The sequence below is a fragment of the Aethalodelphis obliquidens genome, unplaced genomic scaffold, assembly GCF_003676395.1.
Source record: "Aethalodelphis obliquidens isolate GAN/ISIS:26980383/991018 unplaced genomic scaffold, ASM367639v1 scaffold46, whole genome shotgun sequence".
Classification (NCBI taxonomy): domain Eukaryota; kingdom Metazoa; phylum Chordata; class Mammalia; order Artiodactyla; family Delphinidae; genus Aethalodelphis; species Aethalodelphis obliquidens.
This window is the reverse complement of record NW_020837990.1, coordinates 12,982,384-12,990,496: the sequence shown is the minus strand read 5'-3', so window position 1 is coordinate 12,990,496 and position 8,113 is coordinate 12,982,384. Positions and strand designations below refer to the sequence as shown.

The following is an 8,113-nucleotide window of genomic DNA, read 5'->3' as shown; positions in this document are numbered from 1 at the left end:
TCACCTGAGGATGTCTGTTTTTCACTCAGAGAGGACGGGGTTAAAGGAGCAGCTGATTAGGGGGCTCTGGCTGTCTCTGGCCGGGGGGAGGGAGGGGAGGGAATGTGGGGCCAGCCTGCTCTGGCGTGACGTTGCACCAGCCTGAGACGTGCCGTGTGTTCTCCCGGGGAAGTTGTCCCTGGATCATGGGACCCTGGCAGTGGCGGGCTGCACAGGCTCCAGGGAGGGGCGGTGTGAATAGTGACCTGTGCTTTCACACAGGTTTCTTGGTGGCAGCAGCATCAACCTTAGTGTCTCATGCCCGTCTCTGGGGTCCGCGCTGATAGCCGCGGCTTGCACCCATCTCTGGAGCTCCTTTAAGTGGTGCTCTTAATTCCCTCTCCTTGCGCACCAGGAAACAAAGAGGCAAGCAAAATTCTCTTGCCTCTTCAGCAGCTCCAGACTTTTTCCCGGACTCCCTCCCGGCTAGCTGTGGTGCACTAGCCCCCTTCATGCTGTGTTCACGCAGCCAACCCCAGTCCTCTCCCTGGGTTCCGACCGAAGCCCTCAGCCCCCACCCACCCCGGCGGGTGAGCAGACAAGCCTCTCGGGCTGGTGAGTGCTGGTCGGCACCGATCCTCTGTGCAGGAATCTCTCCGCTTTGCCCTCCACACCCCTGTTGCTGCGCTCTCCTCCGTGGCTCCGAAGCTTTCCCCCTACACCACCTGCAGTCTCCGCCCACGAAGGACCTTCCTAGTGTGGCAACCTTTCCTCCTTCACAGCTCCCTCCCACTGGTGCAGGTCCCATCCCTATTCTTTTGTCTCTGCTTTTTCTTTTGCCCTACCCAGGTATGTGGGGAGTTTCTTCCCTTTTGGGAGGTCTGAGGTCTTCTGCCATCGTTCAGTAGGTGTTCTGTAGGAGTTGTTCCACATGTAGATGTATTTCTGATGTATTTGTTGGGAGTAAGGTGATCTCCACGTCTTACTCTTCTGCCATCTTGAAGCTCCTCCCCCCCCTGTTTTCCACTTTTAAATCAATTTTTCTATAGATTGGATTAGGAGATATGGGGCCCCATATTGATTCTTTTCCAAATGTAGAATCAACTGTCTGAACACTATTAAATAATGTATCCTTTACTCACTGATTTGAAATAACATCTTAATCACTTAAAATATTCTTACATTTACTTGTACTGACTATATCTGGATTTTTATATCTGTACATTTTACCTCTTTTTTTCTGTGCCTGACAATCACCATAATAAATCATTTAAGGACCAGAAAATGTTCCAGTGGGAATGCCTGATTATCTACTTTTACTATTCATGAAATCAACAGTTGGGTAAACTTTGACAAGTAATGTTCTCTGAACTTCAGTTTCTCTGTCTGTAAAATATAACTAAAATACGTTTCTCTTTATTACATATAGCATGCCAGATGCTCCTCATTCAAAAACCTATTAATAAATGATGTGGTAAGAAATTCTGTTTACTTGGATTAGCCCTTTTGTGCACCAGAATCTTGTTTATAAGTATTCTTTAAAAAAGCTTTTTTGGGGCTTCCCTGGTGGCGCAGTGGTTGGGAGTCCGCCTGCAGATGCAGGGGACACGGGTTCGTGCCCTGGTCCGGGAGGATCCCACATGCCGCGGAGCGGCTGGGCCCGTGAGCCATGGCCGCTAAGCCTGCGCGTCCGGAGCCTGTGTTCCGCAACGGGAAAGATCAAAAAAAAAGGAGGGGCCGGGCCCCCCAAAAAAAAAAAAAAAAAAAAAGCTTTTTTATTTTGAAATAGTTTTTTTTATTGTAGTTGATTTAAAATATTATATTAGTTTCAGGTGTACAGTATAATGGTTGTATTTTTACAGATTATACTACATTAAAAGTTATAAGATAATGACTATAATTCCTTGTGCTATATAAAATATATTCTTGTTGATTATCTATTTTATACATATTAGATTACATCTCTTAATCCCATTGGGGGATGGGATCCTGCCCCGCTCCCTCCCCTTCCCCACTGTTAATCACTAGTTTGTTTTCTATATCTGTCAGTCAGTCTGTTTCTGTTTTGCTATATATGAATGTTTGTATTACTTTTCGGATTCCACATATAAGTGATATTATACGGATTTCGTTTTTCTCTGACTTATTTCACTAAGCATAATATTCTCTAGGTCCATCCACATTGCTGGCAGTGGCAGAATTTCATTCTTTTTAATGATTAATATTCATATATATCACATCTTTATCCATTTATCTATTGATGGACACTTGGTTTACTTCCATATCTTGGCTATTGTAAATAGTACTGCTATGACATTGGGGTGCATGTATCTTTTTGAATTACTGTTTTCATCTTTTCCAGGGGCTTCCCTGGTGGCACAGTGGTTGAGAGTCTGCCTGCATCTTTTCCAGATATATACTCAGAAGTGGAATTGTTGAATCATATGGTAGTTCTATTTTTAGATTTTTGAGGAACCTCCATACTGTTTTCCATAGTGGTGAACCAATTTACATTCCCATCAACGGTGCACAAGGGTTCCCTTTTCTCCACATCCTCACCAACATTTGTTATTTTTGGTCTTTTTGATGATAACCATTATGACAGCTGTGAGGTGATATCGCACTGTAGTTTTGATTTGCATTTCACTAATAATTAGTGTTGTTAAGCACGGTTGCATGTGCCTAATAGCCATCTGTATGTCTTCTTTGGAAAAATGTCTATTCAGGTCTTCTGATCGCTTTTTGATTGGGTTGTTTGTTTCATGTTGAGTTACATGAGTTTTTGTATATTTTGGATATTAATCCCTGTCTGTAATATCATTTGCAAATATTTTCTCCCATTCTATAGATGATCTTTTTGTTTTGACACTGGTTTCCTTTGCTGTGAAAAAGCTTTTAAGTTTAATTAGGTCCCATTTGTTCATTTTTGCTTTTGAGATATATCCAAAAAATATTGCTATAATTTATGTCAAAAAGTGCTCTTCTTATGTTCTCTTCTAGGAATTTTATGGGTTTAGGTCTTACATTTAGGTCTTTGATCCATTTTGAGTTTATTTTTGTATATGGTGTGAGGGAATGTTCTAGTCTCATTGTTTTACATGTAGCTGTCCAGTTTTCCCAACACCACTTATTGAGGAGACTCTCTTTTCTCCATTGTATATTCTTTTCTCCTTTGTCATAGATTAATTGACCATAGGTGCATCGGTTTACTTTTGGGCTCTCTATTCTCTTCCCTTGACCTAAGTGTCATTTTTGTGCCAGTAGCATGCTATTTGATTACTGTAGCTTTGTAGTATAGTATGAAGTCTGGAAGAGTGATACCTCCAGCTTTGTTCTTTTTCCTCAAGATTGCTTCAGCAGTTTGGTTTTTTTCTCTTTTTTTTTTTGATTTGGTATTTTTTGGGGGGGGGCGGTTGCTCATTTTTTGTGGTTCCATATGTATTTTAAGATTATTTGTTCTGGTTCTGTGGAAAATGTCATGGGTATTTTGATAGAGATTGCATTAAATATGTGTATTGCTTTGAATAACATGGCCATTTTAATATTATTAATTCTTCTAATCCAAGAGCACAGGATATCTTTCCATTTCTTTATAATCTTCAATTTCCTTCATCAATGTCTTATAGTTTTCAGAGTATAGGTCTTTCACCTCCTTGCTTAACATTTTTTCCTAGATATTTTATGTTTTTCATGTGATTTTTAAATGGAATCTTTTTTACTTTCTTTCTGATAGTTCATTAATAGTGTATAGAAAAGCAATAGATGTCTGTATATTAATATTGTATTCTACAATTTTGCTAAATTCATTTACTAGTTCTAATAGTTTTTTGGTGGAGACTTTAGGGTTTTCTACATAGAGTATGTCATCATCTGCAAATAGTGACAGTTTTACTTCTTCCCTTCCAATTTGGATACCTTTTCTTTTTCTTGTCTGATTGCTGTGGCCAAGATTTCTAATACTACGTTAAATAGAAGTGGAGAGAGTGGGTATCCTTGTCTTGTTTGTAAATTTAAAGGAAAGACTTTCAACTTTTCATCATTGATGATGATGTTAGCTGTTGGTTTGTCATAAATGGCCTTTATTATGTTGAGATGTTCCCCCATACCCATTTTTTATCATGAATTGATGTTGAATTTTGTCAAATGCTTTTTCTGTGTCTATTGAGATGACCATGTGATTTTTATCCTTTCTTTTGTTAATGTGGTGTATCACATTGATTGATATACAAATATTGAAACTTCCTGTGTCCCTGGAATAAATCCAACTTGACCGTGGTGTATAATCCTTTTTACATTTTGTTGAATTCGCTTCATGAATATTTTGTGGAGAATTTTTGCATATATTTATCAAAGATATTGGCCTGTAATGTTCTCTCTTTTTTGTAGTGTCTTTGTTTGGATTTGGTATCAGGGTAATTGTGGCCTTTTAGAATAAATCTGGGAGTGTTCCATCCTGTCAATTTTTTGGAATAGTTTGAGAAGGATAAGAATTAGCTCTTCTCTATATGTTTGGTAGAATTCCCCTGTGAAGCTCTCTGGTTCTGAACTTTTTTGCTGGGAGTTTTTTTGTTTTGTTTTGTTTTATTACAAATTCAATTTCACTACTAGTGATTTGTCTGTTCAAATTATCTGTTTCTTCCTGATTCAGTCTTGGCAGGTTGTATATTTCTAGAAATTTGTCCATTTCCTCTAGGTTGTCCAATTTGTTGTCATATAACTGTTTGTAGTATTCCATTATGATTTTTTGTATTTATGTGATATTGGTTCTTATTTCTCTTCTTTCATTTTTTATTTTGTTTATTTGGGTCCTCTCTCTCTCCTTCTTGTTTAGCCTGCCTAAAAGTTTATCAATTTTGTTTATCTTTTCAAAATACAGCTCTTGGTTTCATTGATCTTTTCTAATGTTTTTTTGTGTGTGTGCTTCAAGAAATTCTTTCATAATTGAGATTTTATTGGTTGTTTTGAGGATCAGTACACAGAAATTTCAATTTGTACACAATTCTCAACATACATACCAAAAATCTAAAAAATCATGTAGTCGTGATTCTTTTCTGAACAGTTATTCCAGTGACTTTCCAGTTTAAAATTTGGAAGCAAATTTTCCTTCACAGGATATCAAGTACCAATATCTTCAAATATTGGTATGCTGTTACATTGTAAGTCCCACTAATTCACAATTTAATATCATGTACACTACATACTCAAATTGTCAATCGTTCACAGCACATTAACAGTTACTAGAAGAACTGGACTACCATGACCAAAGATGTTACAGAGTGCACAAAATTCTGCCCAGGAGAGCCAAGATCAAGGGGTGAGTGGTTTGCTTTAGGAAACAATCCTACCAAAAACAACATGGGAAGAGAAGTAATTTAAAGTGTTTAAGACATTAAATGCATAACTGACTCCAAAATGCCATTTAATATGCTTTGTATTATAGGATATAAAAGCTACCCTCCATCTGTGGAATGTTAAGCTGAAACCCAAGACAGTCAAAGCCTCCCATATTAAATATTCCACTATTTTCTGATTGTATCAAAAAATAAACAACCAGCAAATGATTTCACCTCTTTAAAAAAAGCATTTACACTTAAAAAATGGGATGAGGTGGGATTCCCTCCTTTTTCAAAATGTTTCTAGAGCTACTAAAAAACTTGCATTTACAAAATAGTTTATAAAAATATTCCTCTGGATTGTACAAGAAGGGAGACAGGGACCATTGATAGGACTGGGTGTGTGATATTAATCAGACTTGGCTTCTTTCTTTCCTGCTTCATCAGAAGCTGGGCTCTCCTCATTTCTAGTTTCTCCATTTTCTGCAGGTAAGTCTTCTTCAGTCTCATGGTTAGCCACTTCAGTCTGTTTTCCCTTTGCTCCACTTTTCCCTTTTGTTTGCACTTTTTTGTCTGAAGATTTTTTCCTGCTGCCTTTTTTGGCTTTGTTTCCACTTTTACAGGAGCCGGTTTAGCTGACAACCTCGCCAATCTCCTCTTGGGCTCCTCCTTCACCACCCCCTTGGAGGAGCTGACCTTCCTCTTGGGCAGGAAGGTGGTGAGGCAGGCACGTGCCAGGTGCCTGTGGGCTATTGCATGCCGAGAGCCTTTGCAAAACTGAGCTGCCTGGCCGCTGCCACTCCTCCTACCCTCTATTATTTTTTTAATCTCTATTTTATTTATTTCCTCTATAATCTTTATTATTTCCTCCCTTCTGCTGGTTTATGGCTTTGCTCTTTTTTTCCCTAATTTTTTTAGGTGGTACGTTAGGCTGTTTGTTTGAGATTTTCTTGTTTTTTAGGAAGGCTGTATTGCTATAAACTTCCATCTCAGAACTGCTTTTGCTGCATCCCATAAATTTTAGAGTATTGTGTTTCCATTTTCATTTGTCTTGAGATACTTTCTGATTTTCTCTTTGATTCTTTTATTGACCCATTGGTGTTTTAGTAGCATGTTTAGTAGCACATGTTTGTTCTTTCTCCATTTTTTCTTTCTGTAATTGATTTCTAGTTTCATACCATTGAGGTCAGAAAAAAATGCTTGATATAATTTCTATCCTCTTAAACTTGTTGAGAATTATTTTGTGGCTGAGCACATGATGTATCCTGCATAACATTCCAGGTATATTTGAAAAGATTGTGTATTCTGCTGTCTTTAGATGGAATGTCCTGTAGATATCTACTAAGTTCAACTGGTCTCTTTTGTCATTTGAGACCACTGTTGCCTTAATGATTTTCTGTTTGTATGATCTGTTCATTGATGTCAGTGTGGTGTTAAAGTCCCCTACTATTATTGTATTACTGTCAATTTCTCCCTTTATGTCTGTTTGTATTTGCTTTATATATTTAGGTGCTCCTGTATTGGGTGCATATATGTTAGCAAATATAATATATTCTTATTATATTGATCCTTTTATCATTATAAAATACCCTTCTTTGTCTCTTATTATAGCCTTTGTTTTAAAGCCTATTTTGCCTGGTATGAGTATTGGTACCCCCTACTTTCTTGTCATTTCCATTTTCATGAAATATCTTTTTCTATCCCCTCACTTTAGCTGTCTTTAGCTCTGAAGTGTGTCTCTTGCAGACAGTATATAGCAGAATCTTGGTCTTTTAATCCAATCCCACCCTATGTCTTTTGACTGAAGCATTTAGTCCAGTGACATTTAAAGTAATTATTAATAAGTATGTACTTATTGCCATTTTATCACTTGTTTTCTTTCTTTTTTTTTGTAGTTCTCTGTTCATATCTTTTTCTTTTTGTTCCTTCCCTTGTGGTTTGATGATTTTCTTTAGTAGTATGCTTGTGTTCCTTTCCTTTTAGGTTTTGTTTATCTAATGTAGATTTTTGATTTGCTGTTACCATGGTGCCCATACATCTTGACTTACGACTATATCTACTTGTTTTATACTGGTAGCCATTTCAGTTTAAACAGATTCTAAAAGATCTACATTCTTTACTTGCCTCTCGCACATCTTGTATTTTTGATGTCATATTTTAATCTTCATGTTTATCTCTTAACTTTTTACTATAGTTATAGTTGTTTTTATTTTTTTGTTTGTTTGTTTCTTAATCATCATACTGGCTTACTTAAGTGGTTGATCCTCAGTCCATACTATATATTTGCTTTTTCTAGTGGGACTTTCCCTTTCCTATAGATTCTGACTTCTTTTCCACTTAGAGAAGACTTTTTAACATTTATTTCAGGGTAGGTTTAGTATCGATGAACTCTTTTAGTTTTTGCTTGTCTGAGAATCCTTTATCTCTCCTGCTATTCTAAATGATAGTCTTGCTGGGTAGAGTATCCTACATTGCAGGTTTTTCCCTTTCCACACTTTAGTTATATCATACCACTCCCTTCTGGCCTACAAAGTTTCTACAGAGAAGTCAGTTGATAGCCTATGGGGATTCCCTTGTATATGACTCTTTGTTTTCATCTTGCTAGCTTTAGAATTCTCTGTGTATCTTTAAATTTCACCATTTTAGTTGTGATATGTCTTGGTGTGTGTTTGTTTGGACTCATCTTGTTTGGGACCCTCTGTGCTTCTTTTGCCTAGATATCTGTTTCCTTTTTCAGGTTTGTCTAGTTTTCAGCCACAATTTCCTCAAGTACTTTTTTTTTTTTTTTTTTTTTTTTTTTT

At 37.2% G+C, this 8,113-nt stretch overlaps 1 pseudogene; it reads right to left on the bottom strand.

Annotated features, from left to right (window-relative positions):
- Nucleotides 1-5,517: 5,517 nt before the first annotated feature.
- Nucleotides 5,518-8,113, bottom strand: part of LOC113606971 (non-histone chromosomal protein HMG-14 pseudogene) — a 51,290-nt pseudogene continuing 48,694 nt past the window's right edge.